Source organism: Schistocerca cancellata, chromosome 8 (assembly GCF_023864275.1).
Source record: "Schistocerca cancellata isolate TAMUIC-IGC-003103 chromosome 8, iqSchCanc2.1, whole genome shotgun sequence".
Lineage (NCBI taxonomy): Eukaryota > Metazoa > Arthropoda > Insecta > Orthoptera > Acrididae > Schistocerca > Schistocerca cancellata.
The window spans coordinates 68380488-68393726 of NC_064633.1; the positions used below are offsets into that span (position 1 = coordinate 68380488).

A 13239-nucleotide genomic window follows, 5' to 3' on the forward strand; every position below is an offset into this window, starting at 1 on the left:
TACTTTCTTTGGAATTGGAACTATTATATTCTTCTTGAAGTATGATGGTATTTCGCCTGTCTCATACACCTTGCTTACCTGATGGAAGAGTTTTGTCATGGCTGGCTCTCCCAACGCTATCAGTAGCTCCAACAGAATGTTGTCTACTCCCAGAATCTTATTTTGATTTAAGCCTTTTAGTGCTTTGTCAAATTCTTCACACAGCATCATATCTCCCTACTCATCTTCATCTACGCCCTCTTCCATTTCCATTATCTTGCCCTCAAGTACACCAAGTGTACACCATTTATATACTCCTTCCTTCTTTCTGCTTTCCCCTCTTTGCTTAGGACTGGTTTTCCATCTGAGCTCTTGATATTCATACAGGTGGTTCTCTTTTCTCCAAAGGTCTCTCTAACGTTCCAGTAACCCCTATTGATATATGCTTGTTCATCCTTACATATGTCCTCTAGACATTCCTGCGTAGCCATTTTGCACTTCCGGTCAATCTCAATTTTTAGATGTTTGTATTACATTTCGCCTGCTTCATTTATTGACTTTTTATATTTTCGTCTTTCATTGATTAAATTCAATATCTCTTGTGTTACCCAAGGATTTCTGCTAGCCCTCTTTTTTAAACAATAAATTGTGGTCATAGTCCACATCTGCCCCTGGAAATGTATTACAATTTGAAACTTAGTTCCAAAATCTCTGTCTTGCCATTATGCAGGGTGAAGCGAAATTCATGCACTTGGGCTTCGCAGCCCAACTCCTCACATGCCAGTGATAAAAAAAAAAGTCTCTCACAAAATTTTGGCCAGTGAGTACATCCGGTAGAAAAAGGACGTTAAAGAGTGGCAATCTGGCAACACTGTAACCACAGGTAAGGTAACTACCTCTGTCACCACATATTAGTCATGCTTTACAGTTGGTGCAGTGAATATCAATTTCAATATGTTAAAGATGATAGTACAGTACAATGACACTTCTACTTGTCTTTCATACTACATCTACATACACACTCTGCAATCAACCATAAGGTGCGTGGCAGAGGGTACCTCGTACCTTAACTAGCATCTTCTCTCCCTGTTCTACTCTCCCAAACATAATGAGGGAAAAATGACTGCCTATATGCCTCTGTACAAGTCCTCATCTCTCTTCTCTTATCTTTGTGGTCCTTCCATGAAATGTAAGTTGGCAGCAGTAAAACTGTACTGCAGTCAGCCTCAAATGCTGGTTCTCTAAATTTCCTCAGTAGCAATTCACAAAAAGAACGCCTCCTTTCCTCTAGAGACTCCCACCCTAGTTCCTGAAGCATTTCCATAACACTCGTGTGATGATCAAACCTACCAGTAACAAATCTAGCAGCCTACCTCTGAATTGCTTCAATGTCCTCCATCAATCCGACCTGATAGGGATCCCAAACACTCGAGCAGTACTCAAGAATAGGTCGTATTAGTGTTTTATAAGTGGTCTCCTTTACAGATGAACCACATCTTCCCAAAATTCTACCAATGAACCGAAGACGACTATCCCCTTCCCCACAACTGCCATTACATGCTTGTCCCACTTCATATCGCTCTGCAATGTTACGCCCAAATATTTAATCAACGTGACTGTGTCAAGTGCTACACTACTAATGGAGTATTCAAACATTACAGGGTTCTTTTTCCTATTCATCTGCATTAATTTACATTTATCTATATTTAGAGTTAGCTGCCATTCTTTACACCAATCACAAATCGTGTCCAAGTCATCTTGTATCCTCCTACAGTCACTCAATGACGACACCTCGTACACCACAGCATCATCAGCAAACAGCCGCACATTGCTATCCACCCTATCCAAAAGATCATTTATGTAGATAGAAAACAACAGCAGACCTACCACACTTCCCTGGGGCACTCCAGATGATACCCTCACCTCTGATGAACACTCACCATCGAGGACAACATACTGGGTTCTATTGCTTAAGAGGTCTTCGAGCCACTCACATACTTGGGAACCAATCCCATATGCTCGTACCTTAGTCAGGAGTCTGCATGTAATATGAGCACTCAGATGTTGCACATTGGCAATCAGTGACAATAATAATGTCCATATTAATGACTGCATGATCTTCACAACAGCATACGTTGTCCTCAGAACAACAGATGCTCAAAGTGACCTTCCTTCATGTCAAAATATTGCACAACCCGTCGGATCATACAGCTCTGGACTCTTCGCAGCAAAGCTGCGTCCACAGTAACAAGAGCACCATGAACATGCGCTACCAATTCTTCCATATTCAACAGCAGCATAGAGTACATGTGCTCCTTCTGGTGTCCCCACAGGAAGAAATCCAGGGCATTTAGGTCAGGTGGATGCAGTGGCCATACAACAGGATCTCCACGTCCAAGCCATCGCTCTGGAAATGTTCTGTCCAAATGCTGTTGCACATTAATTCCAGAGTGTGGAGATGCACCATAATGTTGGAACCCTATCCTCTCCCAAACATATAGTGGAACGTCTTCCAGTGCAACAGGCAGACAGTTTGAGAGGAATGCATGATACCTTTGTACAGTCAACCGGTTAAACAACATGCAGGGCCCCTAACACCTGTCGCCCAATATTCCAACCCAGACGTTGATACAATCCATGGTCGTGGATGATGTGCGGGTTAACCTCACACCAATGGTGGGCATTGTGCAGATTGAAGCCACCCTCACAAGTGAATGCTCCTTCATCCGACCATATTACACTGTTCACGAAGTCATTGTTGGCTTCCTGTTGTTCACAGAATTGCATCTGCTGATGGCGATCTGCAGGATGCAGGTGTTGCATGAAAGCATAATGATAGGGGTGCAGCCCATGCTCGTGCAGCACGTTAACGACCTTGCGTTGCAAGACACGCAGCTGCCTCGCTACGCTATGTGTACTTCACTGAGGTTCTTGGTGTATAACCTCCAGAATAGCTTCCTTAGTAGCTGGAGTATGGTGAGTCCATTGACAACTTCTGTCGCATGATGGTGGAAAGAGAGAACCTGACTCCCGAAGGTGCAGCTCCAGATGATGAGACACATTTTTATCTGGATGGTGTCGATGAGGATATCTAGCAGCATATTCACAAGCAGCAACACCAGCCCAGTTATCAGATGTATCAAGGACTAGAAGCATATCCACATATTCATCGTTTGTGTATGCCATACATCTGTGACACTGGTTTAGAGATTTACAATGAGAAAATTTGTTACGTGTACGCATGTACATTGGAGTCTGTCACGGATGCGTTACTCCGCCTTGCAAATAGTCCCTGTCTGGTGGGCAGCGCATACAATATAAGCACGCCATCAGTCCTGTACGCTGTTTCACCTAATGCCCCTTACCCCTCTAATAGATATTGTTCTGTGTGATTCATTCCAACAAAGCTAATTGTGAAACGTTTGGTTTTGAATTACACTGTTTCCCTAATGGTAACCGATGTGATGTTTCCATAACCCCATCAATAGAATAATAATAATAATAATAATAATAATAATAATAATAATAATAATAATAATAATAATGCATTGAGATACATACTAAACAGCATGTGGTTACCAGACTCAATGTTCAAAGGCATAATTAGTGGGACCATGGTGATAACACACACAAATAGTAACAGAGTTTGGACACTATTCGCAAAGCACGTTGCTAGTCCTACTGGTAACATAAGACCCTAAGGAAATGTAATGGACCTGAATGAGGCAAGAATAATAGTTGGTGCTAATCTATGGGACCACAGGAGGAGAGTACAAAGAATTTACCAAGTAAAAAAACATATGCCTCAACCCAGGATTGAAGCATTGACCTCCTGCAAATAACCCAAAACTCTATCCTCTGCACCAATTGTACAGCAAGACTAATATGTGCTGGCAGAGGTAGTTACTTTACCTGTGGTTATAGTGTTGCCAGACTGCCACTTTTTGACGTCCTTTTTCTGACAGATGTACTCGCCGGACATAATTTTGTGACAGACATTTTTTTACTGCTGGTATGTAAGGAGTCGCGCTGCGAAGCCTGAGTGCTCGAATTTTGCTTCACCCAGTAAAATCAGTCTGAAACCTTCCAGTGTCTCCAGGTCTCTTTCATGAATACAACCTTCTTTCATGATTCTTAAACCAAGTGTTAGCTATGATTAAATTAATGTCTGTGCAAACTTCTATCAGGTGGCTTCCTCTTTCATTCCTTTACTCCTATCAATATTAACCTACTACTTTTCCTTCTCTTCCTTTCCCTACTATTGAATTCCAGTCCCCCATGACTATTAAATTTTCATCTCCCTTAAATATCTGAATAATTTCTTTTATCTAATCATACATTTCCTCAATCTCCTCATTTGCAGAGCTAGTAGACCTCTAAACTTGTACTACTGTAGTGGGTGTGGGTTTCGTATTCATCTTGGTTACAGAAATGCGTTCACTATCCTGTCCATTGTAGCTTATCCGTGTTCCTATTTTTTATTAATTATGAAACCTACTCCTGCATTACCCCTATTTGATTTTGTATTTATAACTCTGTATTCACCTGACCAGTAATCCTGCACGCGAACTTCACAAATTCCCATTATATCTAACATTAACCTATCCATTTCCCTCTATAAATTTACTAACCTACTTGTCTGATTAAGGGTCTGACATTCCATGCTTCAATTCATAGAACACCAGTTTTAATTCTCCTGATAAAGACATCCTACTGAGTAGTCCCCACCTGGAGAGCTGCATGCCCTCGGGAAAAATTACAGCTGCAGTTTCCCCTCACTTTTAGCCATTCACAGTACCAGCACAACAAGGCCAGGTCAGTCAATTATCCATGCAACTACTGAAAAGGCTGCTGCCTGCTGCCTCTCTTCAGGAGGTACATGTTTGTCTGGCCTCTCAACAGATACCCCTTCATTGTGGTTGCACCTACATTATGGCTATCTGTATTGCTGAGGCATGCAAGCCTTGCCACCAATGGCTAGGTCAATGGTTCGGGGGAGGGGATATTATGGATCTGGAAAATCTATGACTAGCTCTGGAATTGGCACAGACACTTTACACTTGTTTTAAATTTTGCTAACATCATATTAATTTTATTTTATTTTACTAAGATGGGACAAAGAATTGTGGTAGGAACATGTGACTCTAATATTGTTGCCATCACATTATTGTACAGTGTGATTAATTTAAATTAATATATAAAAGAGAAACTCTTTTATGTAAAAACTAACATAAATTTAAATAGTGCTAGCCATCAGATGGCTTAATTCTACAATGAAGTATGAATTTATACTATGTTTTTGACCTCACATCCCCTGAACTGGCGGAGAGAGACATGTTTATAAATAGATTTTTAAAAGACAACACAGGTGTCACTGGAAGATGATGTGGGAGGTATGTCACTGTGACTGACAATACCTGTATTTTTGTGAAATCCTGCCAAAATTGATCTAGCAACCATACAATAACATGCAGACCACTGTTGATATTGTGACTGTGTTTACACAATAAATGTAATTATGTGGAGACATGTTTTGACTTATTGCTTGGAACATGGAACACAGTGCCAGTACAAATGAACCCTGTGACTGAATTCCTGGAAGAGACTGCAGCCGATTTAATTAACTCCTCATTAACTGTTGATGAAATCCATAATATGATTTGTGGCATAATAGTATGGGGACTCAGTGTAATTGTTTACTGACCTCAAGTTTAGAAACTGCCACAACCACAGATTTGAAAGGTTCTGTGACAAGCTATACTGAAACACTCTGGAGTTCCATCAAGGGGCTCAAACCTGTAGGTTCCCCTAAATAGATCAGGTGTGCACTACACATAAGATAAAATGCTTGTGTAGAGTGCAGACAAGTGATTTTTAGATTAAGACACTCTCCACCCAGTCCATAGAATGATAGCTGTAAGGGATCGAAAAGTGTCAATATGGGATTGAAAGAAATGCTGTTGCCACCACCCCCGCTCCCCCCATCCCAACAGGTAGAAGTATTTACAGTGTCAGAGTTTGTAATGCTCCCAAAAAATTGTCGAGGTCACATTATACTAGGAACGGAATGCTGGGTAAAAGCAAAAAATTGATAACAGTGAGATATTTTGGCAAATTGAAGCATATACGAAAAGGATAGGCTAACGGTAAATGGAGGTGGTATACCTGTCACACTAGACAAGAAACTCAAATCCACAGAGATAGAAATTGAAACTGCATGTGGTATTTTTTGGACAAGACTCACCAAGGAGAGGTCCTGAGTGGTGGGGTTGATTTTTTGAAACAATCTATACAATAATGTAGGTTATGATTAAACAAATCACACCCAGCCGCAATTCACCCTGGTGGGCCATCATGTGTGAGTAATTGCTAAAAAAAAAAGTTGGAATTTTGTGTTTAATTTTGCATTTAAAACTGGTAACAATTTACAGAGTGGTTGTGTAGCATAATGGTTAAGACAATAACCTCACATGCATTATGTTGTCAGTTCGAATCTTGCCAAGTACATTGAATTTTTTTAAATCTTTATCAAAATGACTGTGATTATATTTTTAACAATTCATTGGTTTATGTTTAATTTTTTCCATTCTTTTGTCACATCACATTAATCATCACATGAAATACATCATTTGCTCTTATTTTTCTTCCTATCAGCCTTTTTCCACCTGGAATCCACATTAATGTGAATTTGATTACTTTTATGTATTAATTTGAGATTTGAACTGACAGACTTTTGCATGTTCAGTCTGCTAGTTGTTACCATTTTTAAGGCTATATAGCATAACACAAAATTCTGATTTTTTTTTTCTTTTTTCGCTGATTACTCGCAAACAACAGTCCAGTGGGGTGCATGATTGCATGGTGTGATTCCTACACCACCATATAGATTGTTTCAAGAAGCTGATCCCACTGCTGGGGATATCTCCTTATTATATCAAGCATGGGCATAAAATTATTACTGGATCCTTCTGCTGACCACCTGACTTACCTCCTTATGTAATGTAAAACTATAGAGAAAAATTAAGTTCAATAGTAAGGTTATTTCCTTAATCATACTGTCATCATTGGAGTAGAATTTAATCATCCAACAGTCAGTTGGGAAAACACTATTTTGTGAGTGGAGAGTGAGACATTACGAAATACTTTCTCAGAGAACTAACTAGAACAGGTTGCTCAGAGGCCCACTCATGATGAAAGTATATTGGATATAATAGCAACAAATAAATGTAGATCTCTCTGAGGATGGCTTGGCTCTGAGCAGTATGGGACTTAACACTCTGAGGATGCCCACATAGAAGTCGATATCAGTAACCATTAGACAGTTGTAGCAGCAATAATTAGCAAAGTACCCCAGCAACTAAAACAATTGGAGCATTTATGTTTTCTATGCTATACATTCACTTAGAGAAACTTCTTGAGAAGCAGAGACCATTGAATATTAGGTCTAAAAGAAAGCATAAGGCTATAGGTAGACATATGCAGAACGAAATGCATTTGGCTGTCAATAACGCAATGTGGGAAGCCTCCAGTGACTACCATAGCAGAGTATTATTGAAAGATCTCTCACAAAACTCAAAGAAATTCTTGTCACAGGTAAAGCCTGGCACCAAACTTAAGAGTCCATGTGCTCATGAGCAAGTTAGGGACTGAAAGTGTTGGGTAGCAAAGCAAAAGCATAAACTTGGTGGAATCCTTATCAGATTATATACTGAATTTGCGGTTGAGTTAGCACCTCTTTTTAACTAAAACCTACTGTAGATACGTAAAACAAAAAACCATGCCCAGTAGTTGGAAGAAAGTACTAGCACACTTGTCAATGAAAAGGCTGGGAGAAGTGATCATCAAAACTACCTTCCACTACTCTTGACATCCACTTGTAGAATCTTAAAATGTACATTGAGCTCATACATTACGAGGTGTAGATATTGGGGTGAATGACTTCTACAGTGGGTGGTAGAGACGTTCCTCTAGAGTTCAGGATGGCGTTTACCTCTCCAACCTGGGCGTAGTTGCAGTACGACAGTTGGTAGCAACCAAATGGATGCCCGACATCACAAAAAACAAGTATTACACCATTACATTTATTCTGAGTGAAATGCACAACAGTCATAGTCCAAAGATGCAGGCTGGCCTCAGTCACTGAAATGTGCTTAGATTGGCAAGTGGAGTCCAGTCCCCACATGTGTGCTGCATTGCCTTGTTCAGCAGTTGGAGGCAAATGCTAGGTTACGTGGCCAGCACTCTGGTAGCAAATTGCCACATCAGCTCCCAGGCAGTTAGTTGGTGCACCATTATGGCAGAACATGCAATGTCAGTCGCATTAGCTGGGCAGACATTTACCTCCATGTGGGAGGCACTCGAACACGCAGAGCAGAAATGAAGACCTCCATTGCAAACAACAGTGACATTGGCTGATAGTGGTGAAGTGTACTCACACTAGACGAATCAGCAACAGTACAGCTTGCCTACAAAAGGCAGCCAGGCAGGCTTGGGCAAGAACCAGGGATCCGCAGCTGGTGGAAGTCAGCCAGCAGATGGCCTCCTGGTTGCAGGCACCAGTTCGACTCTCAGCAGCGTCAAGACACAGGTGCAGTAGGGAGTCCTGCAGCTACTGAAGACAGCGACCAGCAGCACAGCTAGATGACCCATTTCAGGACAAAAACTGGTACAGACCTCCTCTTGTAGCAGGTTGCAGGTGGAGACTGATACTGCATGTCTAAAATGTGTAGTATTTATATGAGCTCAGCTGGTCACCGTTTTTGAAATGATGTCGCACAACAGGTTGGAGATGTGAAGCGTGGCCGTTTGAGCCACTGAGGAATGGCTATATGATTTCCAGTCTTTCCACTGTGTCATTGATATCACAGCCCAGGCTGTGGTGTGATGGTGTGGCAATTACATCTTTCAGGTGACCCGGCTGGCAATTTCTGTGGTGTCAGAACCAACATATGGCTTCTTGCGCAAGAACGCCTTACTGGCCCCTGCCACTGGGGTTTCTGCTAAATCGGTCACGGGCCTCTTCTGCTACGCTAAGTGAAGCCGTGGTGCAACAGAGGTATCTTTGAGCACAATGACCTCTGTGCCAACCAGTACGGATTCCGAAAACATCGATCATGTGAAACCTGGTTTGTACTTTTCTCACATGACAGTCTGACAAGCCATTAAATACTGCCTGAAAAAAGCTGCACAATATAGATGTAAAAGTGTGCAAGTCACAAAATGTCCTATAGCTACAGTATCCATGATACACAGTTGGAAACAGTCAACTCATACAAATACCTTAGTGTCAAAATCAAGAAATGGAAAATCCAGGATGGAATGTAACAATATTATGAAAAGGATAGTTGCTACTCACTATATGGTGGAGATACTGAGTCGCAAATAGGCACAAGAAAAAGACTGTCACAGAATAAGCCTGGCGCGCGTGCACACACACACACACACACACACACACACACACACACACACACACACACATATATGACCACAGTCTCTGGCAGCTGAATCCAGATTACAAACAGCAGCACATGATGGGAGAGGCAACAGGGTGGGAGTAAGGAAAAGGCTGGGTCTGGGTAGGGGTCAGGGAGGGATAGCAGGGTAAAGGTGGGGACAGTAAAGTGCTCTTGGGAGAATGTCCAGGGGCAAGCTGGAGAGAGGGTAGGGCAGCTAGGTGCAGTCGAGAGGTTAGACGGAGGACAGAGGAGAGAGGTAGCGGAAAATGTGAGAAGTAAACAGACTGGGTGTGTTGGTAGAATACAGGGCTGTGTAATGCTGGAATGGGAACAGGAAAGGTGCTAGATGGGCAACCTAATGAAAGCTGAGGCCAGGAGGGTTGGGAACTTTAGTAAACCCTCATCGTAGAATGCAGCACATGTGATCAACAAGTTAGCTGCAAAGCTTGGCTTGTAGATCACATGGCTGATTCAACAGATAGCCCTGCCTTTGATGGACCTATTTACAATCCCGCACTACAGAGTCCTCTGTTCCATCAATGCACCCAGTCTTTTTACTTCTCTCCTTTTCTGCTACCGTGCCCCCCTCTCTCCCCCACCCTCTGTCTAAAAAACTTCCCAACTGCATCTAGCTGCCCTACACTCCCTCTCCACCACATTCCTGCATGCTCTCCCCTCCCCCGTCACCTCCAGCAACACATTACCTTCCCCTACTCTTACCCTGCTATCCCTCCCCCTCCCCACCCCTGTGTCTTTCTCCACCTGGTTGCCTCTCCCATCATGCACTGCTGTTTGTTGTCTGGCTTCAGCTGCCAAAAACTGCGGCCATGTGTGTGAGTTGCATTTGTGTGAGTTTGTGTGTTTGTTGCCTATTTTTGACAAAGCTGTTGTTGGCCAAAAGCTTATTTTGTGACAGTCTTTTTGTTGTGCCTATCTGCAACTCAGCATCTCCACTGTATGGTGAGTAGCAACTATCTTTTTCACAATATTGTTAAATATCTTGTAGCAATGTGAAATCTATCAACATAGGCTCAGTTGTAGGTAAAGCAGGTGACAGACTTCAGTTTCTTGGTAGAATCCAAGGGAAACACAAACAGTGCACAAAGAGATCGCTTACAAATTGCTGTTCAAGTGTATGGGACCTGTATCAAATTGGACCATTAGGGGATATTGAACGTATACAGAGAAGGGCACCACAAATGGTCACAGGATTATTCAACCCTTGGTACAGTGTCACAGAAATAGCGTAAAAATTGAACTGACAGATGTGACGCTGGACACAAACTATCCTGCAGCACCCTACTTGTAAAGTTTCAAGGAGCAGCTTTAATTCAGGATTCCAGGAATATGCTGAAAATATACTACAGCCCCTTACATATTACTCCCATATGGATAAAAAGAACAAGATTAGATTGTAAGTTCCCTTTACTTCACATTTATGGTCACAAATTCTTATGTCATCAGACTACCGGTTCTAGTCTATAATGACCATCTTCAGATCTGTTTTATAAAAACATGTGCTAATATACTGGAGCCATAGTGGCATCATCAAATGCTAAACACAAAATCAGCATTTGACAATGCCACTATGGTTCCCGTATATTAGGACATGTTTTTATAAAACAGATCTGAAGATGGTCATTATATACTGAAACTGGTAGTCTGATGACACAAAAATTTGTGACCATGTTGCTGCTTGTGGTGATTAGATTAATTACAGAACACACAGAGGCATTTAAGCAGTCATTCTTCCTATGTTCCATATGTGAATGAAACATAAATAGCCCCTAATAACTGATACAATCAGACATATTCTCTGTCATGCCATTCCCACTTATTTGTACAGTACAAATGTAGATGTAGATGTAGATGCAGATGCAGGTGTATGCCCACCCTCACAGTATTACTTCTGCCAGTTATGTCCCCTTCCTACTTTCCAAACTTCATAGAAGTTCTACTGCACATCTTGCAGACTAGCACTCCTAGAAGAAAGGCTAGTTGTAGTCGCATAGAAGAACTTCAGTGAAGTTTGGAAGGGAGGAGACCACGTACTAGCAGAAGTAAAGCTGTGAGGATAGGTAATGCGTCTTGCTTGGATAGTTCGTTCATGTGATACTGAGCCAAATGTTTTTCAGAAATCAATAAATATTGCATCTGATCGATAGCTTTGTTCCATGGTTTTCATGTTTTTGTGCAAAAAGTGTGATTTGAATTTCACTGCACTGATATTTGAAACCCTCCCTCAAAGAAGGCTGCATACCACATTTTTGGAAATATTAAGTTTAAATTGTAAAAAACGGTACATCACATGAGACATTCTATCTTAGCAATGGACATCTTTTCTGTTTACAAGTTGGGTCATTTGTAGCTGTAAAGTTGACCATCCTGGAAGAACACTATTTCAATGAAAACTGTGGATATTGTATCATTAAGTAAAAGCACAGAAAGGAAAACAGATTGATCAAACCGGAAGCAGAATGTCAAGAAAAGTATGAGGAACAGTGGAAAATCTTATATTTCCACAGCCACTAAAGATGTGCCCGAAGAAACTACATCAACTGTGGTACATACAAGAATGTTGCTTAACATTATAATGTAAAAATTGTACATGAGAATAATTTGTTTGGTCTGACCATTGGTTTGGACAAAACAACAACAGTACAATGACACTTTTGTAAAACTACCTTGTTTTGGTAGGATATTTTACAACAGTATAGAATGGAAGTATTTAATATTGGAAGCTTGTTTAAGTACATCTTTCATTATAAACTAAACAAGCCATAATGACTTTGCTACTTTCAGTGTTCTTGAAGAAATTAGGAAGCGTGTCCCACACTTGAAAATTACTTGGTACATGGCTGAATATCATTGCAGATGATCCAAATTCAATGTATCTTAGTCATAATGTCATTCACCCTTGAATATGTCATTCTCTGCTAAAAACAAGAGAGACAATCAACCTCAAGTTAACATCCCTATACCTTTTATGAGGTTTCCTGAATCTGCATCTACATGGCTACTCTGCAATTCAAAACATTTAAGTGCCTGGCAGGGTGTTCAATGAACCACGTTCACATTATTTCTGTAACAGCACGTTGGGAAAAACAAACACTTCAATTTTTGTGTGCGAGCTCTGATTTTTCTTATTTTATTACAATAATCATTTCTCCCTATGTACATGCACGCCAACAAAATATTTTTGTACTTGGAGAAGAACAATGAGGACTGAAATTTTGTGAAAATATTTCACTGCAATGAAAAAGTCTTTGTTTTAATTACTGCCACCACAACTTGGTATTACATCTGTGACACTCTCTTCTATATTTCATAACACTACAAAATAAGCTGCACTTCTTTCAACTTTTTCGATGGCTTTATCAATCCTACATTCCTTTGTTGTATGATGAGCTTCTTCCTCTATTGGTAGAGAAAATAAAGGACTTGTTGCATATGTGTAAGTATCTTGCTTTACAATACAGGGAATTTTATGCTAAATACATATAAATATCCCCAGATGGGGCCTCCCAGCCAACAATGCCATATGCTCATTTCCATTTTTTTATGAAAGGAAAACAACAATTACTTTTACATTTTGAAAAATTATGAAATTGTGATACACAATCCTCTTTGAGGGAGGTCATCATTTTCAGAATACAGACTGGTGGGCATCGAAGAGGTCACTCTATGATAGGTACCTTGTTATGTTTAAGCTCAGAATGTGTTCTAAGATTTTCTACACCAAGTGGATGTCAGTGATATTGGACAACAGTTTTGTGGATCACCTCTGCTAGCCCCTTCTTATAGA

The 13239-nt window shown here is 40.8% G+C and overlaps 1 protein-coding gene across 1 annotated transcript in view; it reads right to left on the minus strand.

Moving 5' to 3' along the window:
* Positions 1–13239, minus strand: part of LOC126094585 (uncharacterized) — a 68070-nt gene that overhangs the window by 6371 nt on the left and 48460 nt on the right. The gene's annotated exons all lie outside the window — the stretch shown is intronic.